General features: G+C 49.1%; 1 protein-coding gene across 1 annotated transcript in view; it reads right to left on the minus strand.

Annotated features, from left to right (window-relative positions):
• sema5ba (sema domain, seven thrombospondin repeats (type 1 and type 1-like), transmembrane domain (TM) and short cytoplasmic domain, (semaphorin) 5Ba) overlaps positions 1-17,538 on the minus strand; it is a 157,331-nt gene that overhangs the window by 72,891 nt on the left and 66,902 nt on the right. The gene's annotated exons all lie outside the window — the stretch shown is intronic.

Here is a 17,538-nt window from a genome sequence, read left to right on the forward strand (position 1 = left end):
CTCTGAAGGAACATGAAGCCATGTATAAACTGTCCCTATGCTGATATTTAGTATTGAAAGGCACTATATAAGGTCAAGTCAGAGACTCCGCATGCAGCCACATATGGCTACCAGCTCTGCAGATACCTGTAAAGTGCCTTTGGGTGACATTTGGCATGAAGGTCACAGGTGCCATCTCCATCATTGGCTCTCTGTCTGACCCCAAGCGAGTTACTTCACCTTCCAATACGGCTAACCACACCTCACTAGGAGTGAAATGACATTCCGGATAAGTGGCCTCAGATGGTGTTCACTATAAGGCGCTATATAACAGAACATTCCGCCTCCAGTCTTACGTGTGTTACTTCATGGACAGATATATGAACTGGGGTATAAACTATACACAGATATTTAGTACTGAAAGGCACTATAAAAAGTGACAAGTCACAGGTGTACTCTCCATCAGGGGCTCTCTGTCTGATTCTGAGAGGGTCGCTTCACCCCCTTGATGTGCATCACTTCACCTTCAACTCCTCCCGCTGCAGAAAGGAGAGCTAAACAGCATTTGTATTAAGTGACTCGCTGTAAGGCGCTCTATTCAAGATCAGAGTCTCCACCCCTAATTCCTGCTGTGGCCCACATGTGCTGTTTCATGGACCTGTGCTCCAGATACGTGAGCCAGCGTGTAAACTGCTGTATTTCTGCACTGATATTTAGCATTGCAAGGCACTATATAACATAACAAGTTCCCGGTGCAAACGTCACTGTTGACTGTGTGTTTCACCCTGAGCCAATCCTTTTACTTCCCAGTTCAGTGATGGAGGTGCGCTCATATGTGCCACTTCACCTTCCATGGCTTATGCTGTAGAAACGAGCGCTCACTATATAAACTATCAGGATCGGACATTCAGACTCCCCCCCAGTTACTATAAATGCATCAATCTGTGCATAAGCCGAGCACTGAAAGGTGCTATATAAACCCACAAGTCACAGGTGCAGTCACCATCACTCCCTCTCATAGTATAACTATGGAAGGGCCTTAGGTTGACACTCAGGGGTGAAAGGTGCTACACAGGGTGGGTGACACTCCTGCCACACAGCGCATACTGTCACCTGTCACTGCTCACATTGTACAAGTAAGGACAGAGCAGTACTCTTATAACGTGTGCCCTCTAAGGCACTATATAGAACAACAAGGACACGGGTTCAAACCCGCATGGGCAGCCAACTCTACACCCGGCTAAAACACCTGCAAAGTGCCTTTGAGTGATGAAAGGCGCTATAAAAATGTGACCCTGAGCTAGGAACTCACCTACCAGAACACATACTGCACAAATATGCACGTGAAAGCCACCTCTGCAGGCTGGCCGTGGCAGACTGATGCCCACCACCGAGTGTCCCGTGCCAGCCTCTCCATTTGCGTTTTTCCATTAGAGCAGAGCTGCTAATTGGTGCTTCTCTCCTGAAGGACTCGAACAGCAAGTTGTTTTTGTCTCTTAAATGAGGAGCTCGAAGGCAAAAATCTGCTCGTAATTAACGTTTAAGAACGAACACAGCTTCATTTGCATAATATGAGAGCGACGAGGCATTGGAACAACAAAACCGAGGGTCCGTCAACAGGGGCGACGTCTGGGAGAACACAAAGGAAGCAAAGGAGCCGAGATGCAACTGCTGATGTCACCTCCTTATTATTGCAATTCTGACCTGTGAGGAAACATGCAGGTGAGCATCAACAGGGCGGGGCCAAGTGTGTGGGAGTGGCATAAAACAAGTAAAGCAGCAGGACTAATAAATAAAGGGTAGAACCTCCAACCAGCAGGTGGCAGCAGTGGATTACCAGTCTGCCAATATCTGGAAGAAGGAGGAGGAACGCCTGGGCAGAAATGGGGGAATTCACATGAAGATGATGATTCAGCTGAGGAAGATCCAGTATACATCAAACAGCATGAGGACACCGAGTCTTGTCTATGTGAAGACCGCCTGCTCCACTGCTTCAGCAAGGATGGCCCACTCCAGCCTGGCATCTCTTCTGGGCAGGGGACATGCACCACACTGGCAAAAGATGCCATCCTCTACATTCCAGTGTGGAAAGACTGGAGTCGACTAATGTGTGTATGGCATGGCAGTAGGCAGGGTCATCACTGCAGGAAAGGCAGCCAGTTAAGAAGACTGGAGTCGACTAGACTAGGGGGCGCTAATGTGTGGATGGCATGGCAGTTAGCAGGGAAGACAGACGGGTGGTCCAGTGTATGCCAGCGTGGGAAAGCAAGTGTCAATGGGGTGGCTAATGTGTGTAGCATGGCAGTAGATGGGGCATCACTGCAGGAAAGAATGAGGAGGAGGAATCTTACACATGCCAGTGTAGGAAGACTGGGGTCACTATAGGGTAGCAGTGTGTATGGCATGGCAGTAGGCAAAGACATCATAGCTAGAAAGGGAAGAAGCAGCCCTATACATGCCAGTGTGGGAGAACAGGAGTTACTGGGGGCAGGAATTTGAATGGCACGGCAGTAGGCAGGGGCAATACAGTTGGAAAAGGACAAGACCGGGTCACTAAAGGGCATTACTCTGTGTGGCATGGCAGTATGCAGGGGCACAACTGTAAGAAAAAATGAGGAGCAGTCCTGTGCATGCCAATGAGGGAAGTCTGGTGCCAGGTGGGATGGCCCACTGCAGCCTGGCTGCTCTCCTGGCACGAGTGCCAGCCTTGAGCATGAAACATCTGCCCCTTGGCATCAATGTGGTCCTTGAATAGACGTCAACCCCCCACCGCTGTGACCCCGAGCAGACGACAGAGGCGCTATATTCGTCAAGTAGGGCATCATCTCCCCCCTCCTGCTCAGACTGGGTCAGTCAGAAATGACAAACGAAGCCCCAGAGCCACGCAGCCCACCCTAAAACAGAAGGCCACTCTGATTTGATCTCTTCAGGTTACTGTGGCCGGGGGTCCCTTTTGCTTTTTGTTTTTCTGTTATGTTCCGCTGGCCTGCTCCCATCGTCTCTCCACAACAAAGCGACAAAGGGTCCTGCAAGTCGCTGGAGGGGCGACCGCCAATTAACGCTACTCAATAACAAAGACTCGAGCTGGCAGCTCAAAGGGAGATGTGTGCAAACAGACGACGCCATTAGAGGGGCGAAGCGGCCCGCCTAACAACGCGGACATGGCGCCCGCGGGATTTATAGAAATTGTAAGTCTTTTTCACTCGTGACACTGAATTGCCCGCTGGCGCTGCTTTTATTCCACTTTGCTGCTTTTCCTATTATATTAATGCCAGCCTTTGTAAATCATGCAGCAGCCCCCCTTCTCTCCCCCCCCAGCATAAACAAACAGCTGACGTCACTTAACCGGCACTTTAAAGTGGGTGACATCACACTAGCACACTTACAGAGGTGTAACCTGGCACTGCCAAACCTGCACACACACTACCAGTCTGTCTCAGTGGTGTGCCAGGAGAAAGGAAATCAAGACCAGAGAAAGAGAGAGGAGGGTACCACAAATGGCAAATGGAGCCATCCTGCTCATGCCAGTGTAGACATAAGGGCCTTTAGGAAGTGCCAGTATGGTGAAGAATAAGCCCAATCCTGTTACCATCAATATGAGAGCACAGGGGACATTAAAATGTGTATGGCAAGGTACCCCAGAAGTACACTAAGCAGGGGCATCACTGCAAGGGTAAGAGAGCCCTGCATGTGCCAGTGTAGTAAGTCAGGGGTCACTAGGAGGGCTACCATGGTGCCCCAGCAAAATGATAAGCAGGAAAGATGGAGAGGAGCACTGCTACACTAGACTCTGTGTGGCAAGGTCACCCAAAAAGGGCAGCAGGGGTAAAAGATGTCAGGGTGGGCAGATAGGGGGCGCTGGTGACCCAGAATGACAAGAGGCAGAGACAGGACTGCAGAAGGGAGACACTAGAGGTGCCAGAGAGGCCTGGCAGGGCTCACAGGGTAGAACAGGACAGCCAGAGAGCACCTTGGGATGGTGAACTCTATTGAAAGGCGCTATATAAAGCTACAATGCTAATGCTCAGTCTTCACCAGTGTAACACAGCTGGCAGAACTCACAGTGATGAAAACTACCTTAGGGTGGGCACTATTGAAAGATGCCACATAAAGTCACCATCTGCATATTCAGCCTTCATAACTGACTGTCTGTGTAACCCTGAAGAAAGCGGCCCACTTGGCACGGCTCACACGGGTAGGAGAATGCAAACGGCACACCTGTGTGGCACCTTGGGATGGTGGGCACCATTGAAAGGCACTATATAAAGCTACAACACTAGCATTCGATCTTCACCCCCAGGAAATCACAGGATAGGTGCCAGAGAGTGTGGCCAACAAGAGCTGGCAAGAGGGCACAGGAAGCGGCTGCTTAAGTGGGCCACACTGGTGGGCATACTCTAAAGCCTTCACAATGCATGTGCTGGGTCACTCAAATAAAAGCAGGCAGCGATCACAAAATGAACATCTTTTATTTTATATAGCGCCTGTCTGGATGAATTGTCAAAAAGAAGACCTTTCCTTCATATAGCGCCTTTCCCTATGCCCATTGCGCATATCCATCCATTTGTATGAGCCTCTTTTTTTACATGTGGACACAATGCAAGTCCGTAGCCTCATCATTTACAGTTTGTTCCAGTGTGCCACACACAGACCACCCTCTTGGGGGGCAGCCAGGTGGGCTTGGGCTCACTCCTGTGGGGTTTGTGCTGTAGGGTCCTCCTGTTCTTCAAACAGATTGCAATTCTAGGGACTGTGTAAGGGACTTGGGGTCATCGGGCGCAGCAGGAGGCCGACGTGTCGGGATGGCGTCTGAGAAGGAGCGGGAGGCAGCGGCCTGGCACGTTTCTCCATGTCGGTGCACAGGCGGTGGCGCCGGTGACATTTCCACCATTCACCACGCTTTTTTTTTTTTTTTTTTTTATCTTAACTGATCGGTGCTCATTTGAGGAATTATGGAAATCGTTACAAAGTGCTGAGTGACTCATAACAATTCAAAAGGCTCAATAATAAAAAAGAAAAAAATCCTCAAGACGCAGAAATGCGAATGGACAGGATTAAAAGCAGCGAGACGGAGAAGAAACAAATAACTCAGAGATTATTTACTGCTGAAGTGCTTTTGGTCCCCTCATCAACATCCATCTGCGCTGGTAGAAGCGAGACCGCCGCGCCTCCTGGGGCCGAGTCGTAAATCCCACTCCGAAATTCTTTTGAATTCCCACATTTGGACGCACAAACATTGCTGTTGTTGCTGGCGTTTGTGTGGCAGCCTTAAAATTGTAACAGAATGACAATGACACTCGCACGAGGACCTGCAGCTCAGGCTGGGTGCAGCACTGCTCGGAACTTGATCACGACGTGATGTGGGGCGGGGTCACATGTGGGCGGGGTTGGACGCCCGAGTGTAGCATATAAGCCCAGGTGTGGGGCGGGGCAGATGACACACTGTTAGCATGTAATGAGACCCGTCCCTGCATTTGGGAACAGTAGGGGGCAGCACAGACACCATACACCTCTGACATCAAATACTCTGTAACCCATCTGACCACAAGTGGTGGTAATCTGGGGGTCCCAATCGTGCTCAGGAGTTGGTTGCACCCTCTGTCTCTGTGGCATGTCCAATGAGTGAACACTTCAGAATACGATACATTAGAATATGCGCATCTTAAGTAGACGAAACGCCGTTACATAATGAGTCTCCGCCCCCTTTCTCAACTCCTCCCAAAGCTGGCCAGAGGATGCCCATCCCTGTTACTCAAGGGTGTAGCCCCGCCCAACTAGCTGCCACTCAAGTATCTAGCTCTGCCCAGTTCTTCTGGGGCTGAGTGGTCTTGCCGGCACCAAGGACACCATAATGTATTAAAAAAAAAAATATGTTCAGGAACCCTCTATCATTTTGATTTTCAGGGGCTCCAAAAAGTTGACTGGAAGACCGAGACCATCCCAACCCCACTAGGGTGGCATATTTCACTCCAAGAATCTGCGTGCCCAGCTGCCTCTACCTTCATCAAAAATTCCGAAAAAGAAAATGAAGGACCCCAGTACACTGGTAAAGGCACCATGCCACTCTGATGGGCCCAGGCATTTCCCACAGCACTCACCCCAATTAAACCAATTCATGGCAGCACTGGGTGGAAGGCAGGCACCAGCGCTGGAGAGGGCGCCAGCTCGTCAGAGCGCTTACTCATACACAGGCCGTGCCACATTAGTGTCGCCCATCGACCTGACGTACACATCCTTGGCATACTGGAGAAAAACAGACAGGAGAGAACATGTAAGCACAGCACAGACAATACCCACACATGGGATTTGAACCCAGGAGGCTGGATAATCCCTGTGCCCCCGTGTCACCCACCCCTAACGTGTCACCAACACATCAGAAAGAGCAGCCGAGGAGCCAATTCACCTGATTCAGGCCACGTCACCCCCTGCTGGTCACAACTGGACAACACAAGTCTCCACCACTGACTTACCTACCGCATGACAACTGAACCATCGCTTCACCCACCGGTGTGCCCAGGGTAGCAGTCTGGAAACAAGTGTGTTGAACCTGCGCAGCACCTGCTGAAAGGCACTATAAACAACCACAACTACCAGCACCCCCCCATGGCTGAAAAGTGCAAAACCAGTGAACAGAACCTTGGAATGGCGCGGTATTGTGAAGTGACTCAAGAAAAAGAGCGAGACCCTGAGGGAATCACGTCACCTGGCAGAGTCCAGGGTAGCAGGAAAACTGCAGACATGACACCAGTACAGGACCTGGGGGGGGGGGGCACTAATGAAAGGCACTATATATAAAAAAAGTCTTCATCACTGACCACCCGTGTAACTCCAAGGACATGAGTTCACCTGGCAGGGCTCAAAGAGTGTACCTGTACCTCAGGATGGTGGGCACTACTGAAAGGCGCTATATAAAGGGACCACACTAACATTCTGTCTTCACCACTGTAACCCCGAGGAAATCAGTTCACCAGGCCGGACTCCCAGGACAGAAGAACACAAACACTACACCAGTAGAGCACCTTGGGATGGTGGGCACTACTGAAAGGCGCTATATAAAGCTACAACCCTGATATTCACTCATCACTTTTGTGACTCTGAGGGAACCATTTCAGCTGTCAGAGCTCAGACAACTGCAAACATGCCCCCCAGAGGGCACCCTGGCATGGCAGGCAGACGCGAGGACCCCAGAGAGCTCATTGAGTCGGCTGCGCTGAGCCCCCGTGTGCTTCTCCGTGATGCACGTCACCTGCCAGGCTCCTCTGTACAAACGTGAAGCTGGATGTTGGGCTCAGGGCCACCATGGGACCCCCCTCTGCTGTTAACAAGGTCAAAGCCAAGACAACTGATTTTTTATAGCGACTTTCCTGCACATGCGCCTCCAGTGTGCCTCAGAAGGTGGGTTACATTAGGGACACGGTGAAGAAGCGCCTCTATGTGACATTAATGACAAAACAGGTTTAGAAAATGGACGGATGGATAGATGGACAAAGTGTCTTCACTTCATTTGAAACTCTAGAACATTCTGGAACACGTTAAGGCATTCGGATGTGTTATACTGCAGGCTCACATTGAACTGTGATACCTGCTCATCCACTGCCCTCGCCATCTTATCCATGCCATGTCTATCAGGCCCGACAGGGGCCGCCACTGTTTGCTTACTTCTTTGATACCCACCATCTAAGCCCCCGCGCTTGCACTCATTTATTACCACTGCTTAGGTTCCTTGTGCGGTGGCATCTATTAAGGAAATAAAAGTGGCACACAACGCCAAAATCCCACATCTACCAGCTGGCTAGAACAGGAAAGATGGGCCAACCCCACGGACTCAAATTTAAAAAGCAGCTGTCCGGCCAGTTTTAGGGTGCCAGGGGAGACCTGGATGGGATGGCAGTCGATTCCTTGGCTTTGGCATAACGTGATTGGCAAGCGATGAGTGCTGAACGCATTAATGGAGCAGCCACACTGATTACAATTCTGAACTTCTCACTTAGAAGGAGGATTCTGCGTCTCTAAAATCAATCAATGAACTTGGCTAAGGACTGTAATTGCATCCTAAATAATGCATAGAAGGCTACGCCATCGTCGCTCGTTTCGAGGAAGGAGACACGGACCTAACGCAAGGCACTTGATGGATGAGTACCACAAATATTCTCATTTCACTGCCGGATACTGGCAAGTTACGTGAACATTGGGCACCTTGTGTTGGACTGGACCAGACAGGCCCACCTCATCATACAGGCGACGCAAAAGGCAGAAGGAGAAAATCAATGTGACCCAAATGGTTAAAAGTGCCAGGGACTGAGACTGGGTGGCGCAGTGGCATACTGACTGGGTTCTTTGTCTGTGTGCCACTTGCATGCTCTCTCTGCTTCACACACAGACTTATCCATCCATCCACCTCCCAAGATAGCTGATCCTGAGCCAACAAGCATTGGGCATGAGGCAGGAACAGTTCCTGGGCAGAGCACCCTGAAATTGAGCGAAGCAAACAAATGCCAGAAGGATCAAGAGCGCCCTGACACAGACTGGCATCCCCTGCAGGGTTTATCCCCTATAAGGCTATACTTTGTGTCCTGTGATGGTCCGGTGCCCCCTCCAGGATGTGTTCCTCTCATGTGCCCGACAGACTTCTGCTCCTGCCCACCCTTAACTGCCTGGACCAAGCCGGCTGTGACAATTAAACCAAGGGGCGAATCAGCTGTCTGTTTGACGTCGTTGTCCTGTTACCGGCTACCATCCCATCCAGGATTTGTTCCTTTCTTGACACCTCACACTTCTGTTTCTTCCTACCCTTCAACTGGATTAAGCCGGCTGTGAAAGTAAAACCTTGAATGGCCGAGTGGATTGGAGTTTACCAACATCGAGATAGTTCTGCCATGCCCATTCACCTTGTCTTATGACCTACACCCTCAGGTGGGGAGCTTGTGGTCCAACCCGGGTTCAAATAGACTGACAACAAAGGTGCATCTCACTATTTATTGTACTCACTTGGTGAGACTGGCATCATCTCCAGAGTTGGTTCCCGCTTTGTAAGACTGCATTGGAAGCAATGGGCCAAGTGTTGATGTGCCCTGTGATGGGTTGGCACTCCCTTCAGGACTTGATCCTCCTCTTTTGTACCCGATTGACATCTGCTAATCCCCACTCTTTGGCCACTTTTGAGACTGAATCACAACAAGGTGGCCTTCAAACACACCTGGGACATCCCAGCAGCCAACCCAGAGGAGGTGCAGCTTTCACTCTCAAAGTACAAGAAAAGGGGGAGGATCACCATGAACCCCTGGCTTGAACAGAGCAAGAAGTCTTTATAAGGGACAGAATAAGACGTTCAAAAGAGCAAAAAATAATCAAAAAGCAGCTTAGCTAAACGGCAATCCGAGGCAAACAAATTCTAAACTGAAATCCGCAAGAACAATCCGAGAAATAGAAGCAAAAGCATCAGCATCACGACTACAAGGTGACAGACCCCCACACAACGAGTCCGTTGTTCTTCACCGATGGATACTATGGATGTGAAGGTGATGCCCGTGACGGACGCGGGATTCATCCTTATCTTTTTTGAAAAGCCGGCATTAACATGCAGAACCTTCTATAAATGGGCCTCCATCGGCCTGACTGATATCTCCGTGCGGATGAGCGAGCAGCAATCTAGCTCTGTCCTGCTCCACGTCCCGTTCATGCTGTGACCTCTCAGTCACCTCGGGTACCATGACAGTGAAGATGGGTGGCTTCATGACGTCCAACAGCCGCTTCTAATGCACGAGGTGGACATATGTGACAGAGGAGCTCTTAGAAGGCGGCCACATGTGCCCCTCTGCCCACCCCATACGGGACGAGGGCCTAAAAGAAATGGGCACTCAGGGCAGGGTGTTTGAGTGGATGTACAGTAAAGGAGGCTTAAATACAACAAACAAAGGCATCTTATGGGCAGAGGAACCCAAAGAGTATTAGGTGAGGTGTCCAGCAGGGGGCAGCAAGAACATCAAGGACTAGCAGGGCAAGTGTGATGAGGACACCAAACTAGATAATGAAGAATCAACCGCGTCATTACAGAAGGGGCCATAATACCAACGGCGTGTCACAAAAGTCAGGGGTCCAAACACAAAGCCAAAGAGTTCTGAGTGGCCTAACATAAGCACACCTACTGCACGTCAGCGAGTTGATGTTAACGGGTTATCTGTTCTCCACTACTTGGACACCTAAGGTTCTGTGCCGCCATATTAACTCTTTTAGGGCTAATTATTTTTACTTCCTTTTGTCCCAGGGCTGAAAAGCACACAAAGCAATGTTGTCACGCATAAATCAACATGAAATACTTCTTAATGGCAAATGTCACTCTGTTTTCTGTTCCAGGAGGCCTCTTCACATCCTTATTACATACGTGTTTGTCCCGTCACTCGTATGCTGAAAGGCACTTTCTGGTAAAAAAAACAAAGTCTTGAAGTAGTGGAGGGGTGGCTACTCCGTAGCGTCCACCAGCAGGCCGCGCCGTTTGGTGAAGTCCGGCTGCCAGCTTGGCTGTGTTGTCCTCCCAGGGCAAATGTTTTTGTTGGCGAGTCAGCGTGTCCTTCACTACGATCAGCTGGGGACCAGTCAGCTGATCCAGGCGCCCGACTTTCGTTTTCGATCTCCAGACCACTTGTATCAAAATCGGAGTTCGACATGTCAGAGTCCAATTCAGCAATAATACGCAAAAAAGAAAGAAAGAAATAATACGCATGGAGTATTTCGCTTTGTGCATTTGCTTCGCTCTCTCGCCCGTCAATGTCGATGCCATTCCTTACTCTACGTCACTCACGCACACACAGGGTTTCAAGTCAAGTCAACGAGTCTAACAGTCCTCTGAGCAAAGAGGGGTCTACCTGTAACGTAACGGTGAGTTTTATCAACACTTACAGCTTTCTTTCGCCCTCTGCCCCGATATCCATTCTCAACCCGCCCTAAAAGAGTTAATGGCATCACACACATGACTGGCAGCAAGCATTGTAATCATAAGCAGCCATAAACAAACCCGGGGTGGACCAATCGGCCCTGCAGTGTCCTCCATACCCTTGGCTGTGTGCACACATGTCCAGTCTCCACTGTCCAGTACAGGGAGGGGCTTAAAGGTGATGACCCACACTATGCGACTCTTCAATTCCACCCAGGGGGGTAAACGTTAACATACAAAGATATTGTCTGTCTGTTATACCTGCATTGTTATCACTCTTTAATTTAATATTGTTATTATCAGTATGCTGCTGCTGGAGTATGGGAATTTCCCCCTGGGATTAATAAAGTATCTATCTATCTATCTATCTATCATATAGCGCCTTTCACTCTATCTATCTAAAATGAGCACAAGGACCACTTTGTCTCCCGATACCCCCAAGGCAGTGAGTTATGTTTCGGCCAGCATTCTTTCCGACTGGGACTCGCATTCTTCTCTTACATCTGCTTTGTTCATTTTTGATTCTTTTGTCCAAGTTACTACTGGTGATCATTTACTTGATATGTGGCTACGTATCTTTGAGGTTGACCCCCAAGAGGCCCATCACCAGCAAGTGACTGCCCTCAAGCCCTATAAAGGCTGAGCAAAGCCCACAGTCCCTTGCGGTTCATTGGATGCGCTTTGTGGTTTTGGTGAGTTTTACAGACCCAGGGTGGATTTTTGTGATTTCCTGGATCTGTGACCCTAATGCTCAGTTTTTGGACCATTCTTGGCAGATTTGTGTTTGCTTTTGGGGTGGCCTTTCAGGTGGCCAGTGTTTATTTCCATCGCTAGGTTCGCTTCCAGTGTTTCTAGGGGTGTGGCCTCTGAGGTTGTGAACCATGCGTAATCGTCGTGATGGGATAAAAGGAGGGCTATGAGTGCAATGGTGGCTCTGAGGCTATGGATCTGCACTGGCATTTGGAAGGTGGCCGAGTCAAATCCTGTAAATGCCAGAAGTGACTCTGCTCCGTTGGGCCCTTGAGCAAGGAAGGCCCTTAACCTGCAACTACTCCATCCTGGGTATGACGTTAATCTGCATCCTGCCCTGCAAGTATGGCCGAAAAACCCGGGGGTTGGTGGCAGAACTGGCACTCCAGCTACCATAAAAACCTCCCACCGTGTCATTCCTTCTGCATTTGGGGTCCTAATCTGGGATCCTGATCATGTGGTGGGTGTGGCAATGCGCCGTATCAGCGTGGGTTCCTACCCCTCAATCGATTCGATACATGTTTGCTATTTGCAGATCCGTGTACTTTTGTCCTCTCAATCATGGTTATCGTCTCTCGTCCTGGGCTCTGGTTTTCGTTTCGCTTTATATCTTTTTTTATGGTTGGTTTTATTTTTTACGCACATCTCCTGGTTTTGCCTCTCTGACTGAACAAAACTCCTGCTGTGCCTGTTGTGCTCCTTGGAGCTTTCTCTCCCAGAAGATCATTCAGTCTTTCATTTCCAGAGATGCCGTATATGTTTGATCGTTCCCCCCCCCCCCCCCCCCCAAGTGCTTAGAGACCCCAAGTTCATAGCCCAGTAGCATTTGAAAGGTGAAAGATAAAGAAGGAGAGCAGATCAGCGTACAAGGAATAATGGAGGACAAAACTTTAGAGGTGGGGACGGAGGACCACCTGACTGATCAGACAGCGCACAGACAGAATATTCTGGAACAGCCCCACCGTGCCGAAAACACCACTACTGCTAAAATGTGTAACTCCATTGAAACTCCACCTAAAGGTTTGACCCCTCACTCACCGCGGCCATCGTAGTTACTGCTGTCCTTCTAGCGTTTCTCAATGGAGTGTCACATTTTGACAGAAACGTCACTCCAGAGGTGTCCTGGGGTGCCTGAATGGTGTCGACATCCCCCCCACCCCCCAAAGCAGAGGGGCCGAGCGGCACTCCTCCTCCAGCGTGCCATCTCTGTGCCCTCCGCCTGACTTCGTCTTTAATCCTCTCAGCGCGCCGCTTCATCATTACATTTCTGAAAAGCGCCGGTCCTCTTGATCTTATCAAAAGTTATACCCCAGATAAAAATGACAAAGGCGACATTAGGCTGAGCTGTGAAATGAATACGTACCCTTGAGCTGACTTTATTTCCAGTCTTTGCGGGTCAAGAGCGGCTTTCCTGAAGCTGCCATTAATGACTCTTATCAGTCATTTCCCAGAGCTCATCAGAGACGAGGCTCAGTCGGCATCTCCTGGCACAGGCGCACGTCCGACCTTCAATTAAACAGGCGGCTAGTAGAGAATGAATGAAGTCAGGGCACCTTCTATATAGCGTCTGTCATGCTGACCTCCATTACAAAAGACCGCACTCAAAACTCGTAAAGTCCGATTGTGGTGAGGTGAATACGTTTACCTAGAAGGGAGTTGGTTTGGTGACAGAGGAATGAAACACAACGCGAGCGATTACCGTGGCAGACTGCAGGGCAGAATTAAAGTCACAGGCAGGACACGAGCCCAGACTGCTGAAACAACTCCAGGAAGAAAACCTATGAACGTCCGGATGATAAGTCCCCAGTTAAGATGGCGTCGCCGAACGTGACAACCTGCCGCTTATGCGGAAGTGCCCAGCAATGGCGGCCGCTGTGGTCAGCCTGGCATCATCAGGGCAGACGACCAGAAAAGAAAATTTAAATCAATAAACCACTTAGTAAATCCAACTCAGGGTTGCGAGGGGCCAGGGTCTGCCTCAGCGGCATCGGGTGCGAGGGGCTCAATGACATGAATGAATCCAATGAGTCTGACATGACCCTCTTTGGGCTGTGCCCGGAGAACATGCAAACTCCACATGGATACCACTCAGGCACAGAGCCTGAACCCAGAACACTGCATGTGTTTGGCAGCAGCACCAACCCAAATGAACACGGAATTAAATGAAATGTAACCCACCCTACGTGTTAAAAAAAAAAATGAAAAGACCCTGAGAACGAGCAACGGCATGACTCTGCATCTCTTATGGCAACGAGTGGAAGGACAACCCAACCCTTTATATGTTATGCCACTGCGACTTGGGGTGCCCTCTCATGCTTAATGGCAGCCAATCAAACACATGCACACAATGCCAGCAGCCATGCCAACTGCACTCCAGAACAGGTGATCCACCTGACGCCAAGCATGTTTGTGGCTGGACAGTTCTATGAAAAGCTCGGGTTGCTGCTGGAAACTGTGTTGGTGAGGTGAGGGGGTGCACCTACCCTGTGGTCTGTGTGTGGACCCCATTGCCCCAGGGCAGTAACAGGGACACTGGGCTAAAGAAATGGGGCCTAAAAAAGTAGGGCCTGTCCACCAGCACCTTGTCTGTTCTGCCCCCCTGATAGCTCATGTGTGGTGAGTATACTGGCACAAGAATGGCTGCCGTCTCATCATCCAGGTGGATGCTGGTAGTTGAGGTGGCTCCGCACTGTCCATGTAAAGCACTTTATAGACGTCTCAATAATAATAAGTAATAGACTACGGAATATGATGGGCTCACCAAAGGTTGGAGGCCTTGTGACTAATGAGTGGCAGCTTCTCCCTGCACACTCAATAAATCAGAGGAGACACACAAGCCAGGCCTCTGGTGACGCCATCAGTACAGCTAATGACAAGCAGGGCACCACGACAAACAAAAGCAGAGTGTCATGCCAGTGAGGTCCAGCTTGATATGGTAGCACTGTGTCCTCGAACGCTGAGGGAATTCATTAAAAAATAAAACGCCACCCGCCGAACTTCATAAAGCACTCCAGCAAGATAACAGGTGTGGCATTTATTAAGTGACCAGGCCAGGCTGGCACTCAATAATTCATGTCTGTTGGTTATTAATGATGGGGTTCAATTGGCAGTTAGGGCAGGGTGACATTAATAAAGGGTAATGCACTGGCGCATTTCTAGGCCCATACACACACACACATCTCCATTGTCCTTTTAAACTTTAGAAGCATGCGCCTTTACTCAGGATGGATTGATGGGGACGTTTTGAAGTCTGTAGAGCCCGCCCTGTGATCTCAGATGGCCAGGCATCCCATCCAGGGTCATCTCTCGTACCATAGAGTGCGCCGAACGTCTGTGCCCTCACCACTTCTCTTTATTCCAGTGTTGCCCACGTTTTCCAGGTTTCTCTTCGCATTCAGTTGTTCAAAGTGAGATTTGTAATGCCAATGGGCTCTCCAATCCCTGGAAGGGGACGCTACAGCAGACTGAGTGGCAGACCTCTGACTGGCAGACCCCTGCCGTGATGCCCATGCTCCCCCACATGCGGTGACCGTGCACCTCCATGTCGGGCACGATGCCGCATGTCATGCCCAGTGACAAATACCTCGCCTTTTAGGATGGTGGCCAGCACTGAACTCATTCAATTAAGCTGACACCATCCATCTTTCGTCCTCTGCATCACCCCTTCATGTAGAGTGGAGCTCTCTGATGAATTAAACAGCAGCAAGTGGAAAAAAAAAAAGGAAAATACAAAATAAATATAAGAATAGCTGAGCAACTTTGGAACATAAAAGCAGTAGGCAGAAATCGGTTGTTTTTTTCCTCAAACGTATCTACCCAAGCTGTAGTGACCCTAATTGTGCCATCTTGTGTAATGCCATTTGGTTTCAATTCACTTCACTGGGAATTTGAGGGCAGCACCTTCCTCTTTTGGACGAGTGTACTTCAATTGAAACGATGCAGCTGGGTGCTCTCAGCTGGCAAACCTCGTGATGGCACAACTAGGCCTCCGTCCCAGAGCTCGATCTTCTTGTATTGCGTTTGTATATTTTATTCAGATATGATGTGCACCACTCAGACAACTCGGGCAGCTCTCTGACAGGTGGCACATCAGAGCCGTCGAGGCGGAAACGCTCGGCAAACACGGAATTACAAATTGGACAAAACACCGCTAAGCGAACTGTCCGAGTTGTAACCTTAGTCAACTCTTTAAAATAAAACATAAAACCCGGTCCGCCTGAAATGCCAGTTTTTGATCGAATGTGCCAACGTGACCTGCCATCCATTGTGGTCCACTGCAGCCCATAAATGTACCTTGAGATTTCAGCACTGAGTTTGGACTCTCAGTTTGCGTTGCCTCTGCCCAACTACTCGGACGTCCTCCCTTTTTAAAAGCATTCCTTACGAAAGTTGGGAATGCCAAACAATAAAGCACAAAGGGTGAACGAGAGTGAGCGTTCACAACTGTAAAACAAAGACCCTCGGGTTTAATGACTTCCTCGACAGTTCCCTTTGTTTGTCATTTACAACTGGAGAGGAACTTCATAACCTGCAAAAGTGCAGGCGTGAGGCCCAACTCCATGGAGACCTCCACCATGTAAATAACGAAGGTGAGCAAAATGTCTGAGCACCCCCCCCCCCCCCCCCCCCCCCCCCCGGAGAAAGCGCCCATCCGGAGAGACGCGCCACGTTTGAACACAACGGACATCAAAGGGCATTGTCTACGGAGAACAAAGCACTGCAGTCAGCCGACATCATCCACCTCAGCGAGCAGCCGCAACAAAGAACCCAAGGAATGTGACGAGTTCAGCGAGAAGTCCACTGTCACCCGGCGTGTGAAGCGAGTGACAGAACTGGCCAATGGGAGGACTTTCTCATTCCACTCATCCATCATCCTTTCTTTCCCTCTCTTCTGAGCTCACTCATTCCCTTGCTTTTATTCACTGACTTGTCAGTTCATTTAGCAGCGCAGCTTTTCATTCACTCATTTCAGGCTCTCATTCTGCCTTCACACCCACTCCCTCCTCAGTTCATTCATCATTTCCCTAATGTTCTCACTCATGTATCATTCATCTACACACTCCCCAGTTCATTCATTCACTCCTTTACTTGGACATTTTATTTCTTTACTTGTTTGCCATCCGTTCACTCTGCTCACTCACTTCATATATTCATTTCTTCACGCAGTACTCACTCACCAATTCATTCTTAAATTTATTCATTCCTTAAATTCACTCATTTATCATTCTGTGACACCCTCCCCAATTCACTCATTCATGAAGCGGTGACTGAATGTATTCTCTCTAATTTCCTCACATATTCATTTACTCGTTTATTATTTTAATGTATTCCTTTGCTGTTCCGCCTATTCATTAATACATTCTTAAACTCACTCATTTGTCCCATGTATTAGTCCCACATTAATTCATGCCGTCACTCACTGCACATTAATTCCCCCCTTCCTTCCCTCATTCACTCACCCTCAGTAAATTCATGAATCGCTTTATTCCCTCGTCATTCAATGACACGCTCATTTACTCTGTCGTTTGCCATTTATTCATTTCCTGGTCGGTTCATTCATTCATCTGTCCATGAGCTCATTTATTACTCCCTGTATTCAGTCAGCATTCATCATCCTTTAAACGAGTCCTTGTTAAATCATTCATTCCTTATTTTATTAACTCACTCATTTAATGTCACTTTTAATGTATGCACTCACTTTTTAGTCCATTCAGTAATAAATGTATTTCCTCGGCCATTCTACATTCTTCTCAATTATTAATTCATGCATTCACTCGCCAGCAGTAAACTAACCCACTTTCTCATCATTCAATATGGTCTCCTCAGTTCATTCATTCATTCACCCATTAGTATTCATTTACTCACTCACTCGTTGGCTC

Source organism: Erpetoichthys calabaricus, chromosome 8 (genome assembly GCF_900747795.2).
Source record: "Erpetoichthys calabaricus chromosome 8, fErpCal1.3, whole genome shotgun sequence".
In the NCBI taxonomy this organism is placed as follows: domain Eukaryota; kingdom Metazoa; phylum Chordata; class Cladistia; order Polypteriformes; family Polypteridae; genus Erpetoichthys; species Erpetoichthys calabaricus.